The sequence below is a fragment of the Streptopelia decaocto genome (assembly GCF_964273445.1).
Source record: "Streptopelia decaocto genome assembly, chromosome: 15".
NCBI lineage: Eukaryota > Metazoa > Chordata > Aves > Columbiformes > Columbidae > Streptopelia > Streptopelia decaocto.
Genome location: NC_138670.1, coordinates 704,459 through 710,458, shown reverse-complemented (window position 1 = coordinate 710,458; position 6,000 = coordinate 704,459).

Sequence of the window (6,000 nt, the reverse complement as noted above, 5' to 3'; positions counted from 1 at the left end):
TCGCTGCAGCGGAGGAACACACAAGAGGCTGGTCAAAGCCCCACTGCTCATGCAACAGCTCCTCTCATCATTTCACACTCGGTGCTATTTCACAGCAGCAGGATACCCCGGCTGGCGAGCCGCTGTGTGCGGTGCAGCGGCTCGCTGCTGCTCCTCCACACGGCTCGGGAGACACCGCGTTGGAACAGCTCAGCACCAACTACACTGGGGTGATGCTGCACATATAGAGAAGAGCTTTAAGTACCTAAGGAACCCTCTTGGTCGAGATACTCAGCTGCTTACAGAGGTAGGCAGGAGCAGGAGTAAAAGGATTATCCTTCTGGATTTAGGTGTCTAAATTCCCCCTCAAGTTCCCCCTTAGGCACCTATTTCATTCTGTAAATCCAGCACTCAAAAAAAGCAGCACTGCCCCTTCTTTCCTTATCCACAGAGCAACGGATAGAGACACCTGACTATCCAAATAAATCCAGACATCCTGAAGGCTCATTCACTCCTCATAGTCTCGCAGCTGACTTCAGCACAGTAGGGTGATATCTACAGAAACAAGCAATGGTGCAAGGAGCCAACTGCTACCACAGAATTCAAAACATATCTATATATACATATATATACGTATATATATACATATATATATATATATATATAAACCAAGCACTGATCTATTTCTGTCCCAGTGACATAAATCCCATCATTGCTTCTGACCCTGGGATTACCTGTGGATTCCCATCAAATTGATCACAAGCACACAATTGAGGTTTAGAGGGCTACTCATCACTTCTCCCTTTTTTCTGTAATTTGTCTCCAAGAATCCCTTACAGGAACCTTTTCTAATATCTTCTCCCCTTAACCAATTCTAAAGGAGTAGAAATATTAAGATCTCCTTGCTAGGAACCTGAGGATTCCTGCAGAGCTTGTTTCAATGTAAATCTCCTTAGTAACAAAGCAAAGGGAGCAGGGGAGGAAGAGAGGAGCGCGCACAGAACGCGCAGGTTGCCTCGCACAGAGCGCTCGCTGCCGCGCGGCTCCAGGCAATCCAGCCCCTCCGTCAGCGCCCTCGCTGCTCCCGGCTTCTGGCAACCATCCTCCATCAGGATTTTCCCCCAAAGTTCTCAATGAGGCATCAGCTGCTCTTTAAAGAGCACGTTGACTCCACTGTGCAGCCAGCCCTGAGATTAAATGGCTCAGCAAAGGTGGTTTCCAAGGATAAACCATGCCAGGGATGACAACATTGCCTCACCAAAGAGGGGAGAACCTAATCAAAAATAAGGATAGAGGAAAACTGCTCCAGCTCTACAGCTATTATTAGTGTCTCAGAGCATTGTCGTTGCTTTGCCTGTGCTGTCAGATGTCACTTGACATCAGTTCTGGGCAGCGCTCAGAAGAAAAACGGTGGAGCTCATTTAATTCTGCAGTGCATGAGTGGGCTGGGCAGCAGGGCCGGCGAGGGTGGAGTGACCTCTTAATGCCGGTGGGAGCACCGCTCAACAGGTTCAAGTGGGCTCTCCACGAATTCATGCAAACGCCTTTTTGCATAGACTGGCAATTTATAGTCATTTATACCTTCGCTCCAGCTGCTCTCACAGAGCATAAAACAAGTACTTGCAAACGGGTTCAGCGCTCAGTCCCACTGTCCCTGCAGCAGCTCCCTACCGAACCAGCAATCCAAACGGGGGAAAAGACAACTGAGGCAAGTAAGCGACATCCAACAGACATTTGCACTTCGGGCACAAGCTGCGCAGCACTTGGAACCCCAGTCTGGGCCCACGAGCATCGCACGTGACACCGCAGCAAACCCAGCCAGCACCAGCACAGCCGAACCCCTGCACGTACCATCTCCAGCAATGTGCTCCCTGTATCCCTTTGCTTACTGCAGGATCACCCTTTTCATCAGCACTTCTTCCCCCATTTTTCTTTCAGGGACAGTTTCTTCGAAAGCTGAGCAGCTCTGTCTCAGGGAAGAATCTGGCACCCAGCAGATGCTGACTGTATTGTTTTGTGCTTTGAGGAAGCATTATCAACATCCTTCGCACTCTTCTCACAAAGAACCCCAATGGTTACACACTCTTTTAACTGCTCAGGATGACTGCATGGTTAAGTTCGTTTTGCTGACCATGTGGCAGTTCACATTGAACTATATGCATAAGCAAAGCTGATCAGGGCTGACGGAGCCCCACTCATCCCTCTCATTTGCTTTGTCCACAGCCAGAGCCCCACTCATCCAATAGCACTCTCACCACACTCACGCATGTCTGCCTCTGCTCTGAGCCGAAAGCCGCATCCACCACCAGCAAAACATTAACTTGTTTTTCTTCTGATCTTAGTTGCCTGTCAACACTTCGTTCGCTGTAGAAGAACACAGTATTGTTTAGCAGGCAGCTAAATGCAAGTTAAAATGGCAGCTTCAGGAAAAAAAAAGCAACAAAACCCCCAGGTGTTAGTGATTTATCAAAGTGGACTGAAATCACACCTTCACATCCCAGCTGTAGACAGGTCCTGTATTTCTGAGGTGAGTTTTCAGAAGCCAATTTAACTCCTCCTTTCAAAACACCCATTAGCTATTCAACACACTTGGTGTGACGGGAGTAACGCCACGCTGACAGCTGCAGGATCCCAGCCAGGCCCGCGGATCACAGCACCTGTGCATCGCGCTCCTGAGCACCCACGCAGCTCTGAGGCTCACACTGACTGTCTGATACTCTCCTTTCTGTCCTGCTGCATTGGAAAGCCTGGCCTAAGGAAAACCTCCCATTATTTTGACCACAGTGTCCAAATCTCAGAACATAAAGAGGAAATAGGGATTTTTATTTCTTTTTTAAAGAGCCAAACCCAGCCGTGTGTGCACACACGCTGTGACATGACTCTAGTCTGTCTCTTCCCTAGTGGTATCTTTGTGTACAGACACACCGGATTCGCTGGGAGAAGATCGTGTCCTGGCACCAATTCCCCATGGTCCTCCCCGAGGAGGCAGCAGCTGGGACAGACCCCACCGCTCCCACTCCACCAAGGGCCCTGTCCTCTCCATCTGCTGGACTCTGCTCCATCGCAGGTTTATTACAGGCCTCATCCTGCTATTTTGAGAGTCAAAAGCTCCACTAAGCACCTTTTTCCTGCTAGAACAAGTCAGGAACAACCCCAGAACTACAGGAGCAGGAAAGAAACAAGTTCTCAGGCACAAGCCTTTGAGCTGGTAAGTACCACTGAGGAGCTCTCGGGTTAGAAAGCACAAACAATTTAATGATCATCCCAAGATGCAAGCGTTGAAGCACATGAAGCCCAGCATTAAGACTAAATTCTTTGAGAGTCGGGCTGTCGTTTGTCCATTTGTCCTGTTTTTTCCAAGGGCTGACTCTGTCCTGCCTTTTTCAGCAGCAATGCTCTCGGTAATGCATCTCCCCTGCCCCCCAGAAACACTAGTAATGCCACCTTTGCTTGCTCCCAGCTGTTGCCTTTAAGCTTTCCAAAGACACACAGAACTGCAAGCAAAGTCCCACTGACTACAAACCCTCTTCCTTTGGTTTAATCACAGCTAAGGGATCTTGAGCAATAAGCACCCAAAACACACCTCAATCCCAGGTGTGGGAAAGGAAAAAAAAAAGAAAAAGAGGGTGAGGAAGCACAGGAATCTGCCAGGCAGAACACACATGGCTAAAGTCATAGAGGCAGCTCCCGCCTACAGAATGGCTGCACAGCCCCAGCTATTTCATTAGCATTGCTCTAAAGGGTCCTGGGGACTTTCATCTTGAGGTGTAGGCAATTCAGAGAGCTGAGAGATCACTGTAATTTGGCCTATGAAAAATGAGTAGGTGTTCACAGTTCATTTCCCAATAGAGACAGTCATGCTCAGCACAGAAGCCATTGCGGCGCACGGAACCAGGAGCCGCCCTCGGCGGGCACACCCATGCGCGTTGGGAAGCCTCACGGCGCACCGGCTCTCAGCACCGGCTGGGCTCGCAAACCTGTCAGTAACGCACATTTTTTCCAGCACTACAACAAGGTGAAATTATATAATGATGTTACAAGCAAGTAAATACAAACAACCAAAACTAGACTCCTGGAACCACTAAAAAACTAAAAACTGTGAAGCGTTCCCAAAGAACCCCCTACTCCCAGATGAACTAGAATGAAAACACAATGGAAACGTCACAAGCACAGAGGGAAAAATGCGAGGATACAGGGAGAGGATGCAAGCAGATAACATGTGGACTAAACGGAATAAAACAAGCTACTCCTTATCTGAAGGAGAACATCAGCTGTGATCAAAGGGCCATGGCTGGACAGGACCTGCCCTTCTCCCATTCCGGCTGTAAGCAAAGCTCAGAACAACCGAGCCCCAGATCCTGGGACTCCAGCGGTCAGTTCTCAGCCTCTGCGGAGGCTCTGCCTTGAAGCCCTGCAGAGCCTTGGAGAACCTCAGGGCCCCTCCAGAAGACCATTGAGCAGCTGACTTCTGCTCGGATATTGCCAAAATAAACTGGAGTCAACATAAGATAGGGCTGAGTCCAATTTCACCATGATGAGTATTTACATAACACACAGGGCAACATGAGAAGAGCACATGAATAATGCACTGTCTGTTGCAGGCTCCGAGGAGCAGCGTTCTCGGCGGAGCGCTGATCCCGCACACCCGCTCACCCTGCAGAAAGCCCCGAGCTCCCAGAGCCGCACAGGCCGCGCTGCAGACGGAGCCTCCAGAGCAGCGGGGCCGGCAGCCCCAGAGCCGCGCTCTGGATAGGAGCCTCAGCTGGGAAAGGAAAAACAAGTGAAGGGGGGTTCCAGATCGGGTTGATTTAACAGATACTATCTGTTTCCTTAACTTATTTCCGTCTAGTGGACTTGTCATTTCTAACACTCCCAGGAAACAAACTTGGGAGAAGCCACTCGTTGGACTTTTCTTCCTGTTACTGAACCACCGCTTATCCATCCAGTCTGGATACAAGTTGTGGGGTTCCAAAACCAAACCATTACCCAGGAATGACTCGGTACTGTCACTTTCTGAGGCTGCTGCACAACACAATATTACTCGAGAGCCACAAGGAGTTTGTGCCATCTGTGAGAATGAAATGAGAACAGTTTATTTTCCTGTTGGAGGAAGGATATAACTTCATGCCCAGTCCATATGGGTAACGATGGAGGGCATCTGGACATCTTTTCTAGCTCTTTTGGTGAACATTGTTAGGAAAATAACTCCAAGATTTCCTTTGAAGAGACATTTCCACTCCTACTTCACCTACTCTGGCCTTACTGGCCTCTCAAAGAAACCCCCCAGCCCCCTACCACACCGCTCCCCAGGCACCTCGTGCCAAGGCCGCTCGCGAGCCCAGGCGGCCGCTCGCCAGGCCCGGGAGCCACCTGCAGACCCCAGCGCACCCGATGGAAACGGCCGAGGGGCAGAATCGCGCAGTCAGAACCGCCAGGGTAACCTCTGCCCCTTCGCAGCCACAAAGCAAAGCAGCTGAGGATGTTACAATCAGTAAGAGGCAAATCAGGCCTCAGATCTAAAGCACCCAACACAGCAAATATCCCCTTATCAGAGGCTCATTCTGCGCTAGCAGGAGAGGCGGCTCAGAGGCTCAGCATTCCTGTTTTCCTGATGCATCGATGTCTCACCAGTTCGCAGCAAAGGAATGTCATTCTCAAGCATACTGTTAGGAAAGATTGCTTAAAATTAATTAGCTTAGTAACAATGGCCTGTCATTATGCTACTAAGTCACCAGCGTGAGCACATAAGTTACTGTGACAGCTCAGGGTATAAAATAAGTGCCTTTTATATCGAAATTTGCAAAGTGCCTAGCAGTCAAATGCCAATCTATTCACTCCTGGTAATATTGCATAGTTTCTTCTTAATAGACTGTTCCAAACTCCCACACAAATATATGACTTATTTTACTACAGAGAAGTCTTTCTACTTCATACACTGATCATGGCCAAATTTAGAAAGCTTTTTAAAGTGTATTTATTTGTACAGCGTTGATTCATTCAACATCAAGTTACATGTGAGAT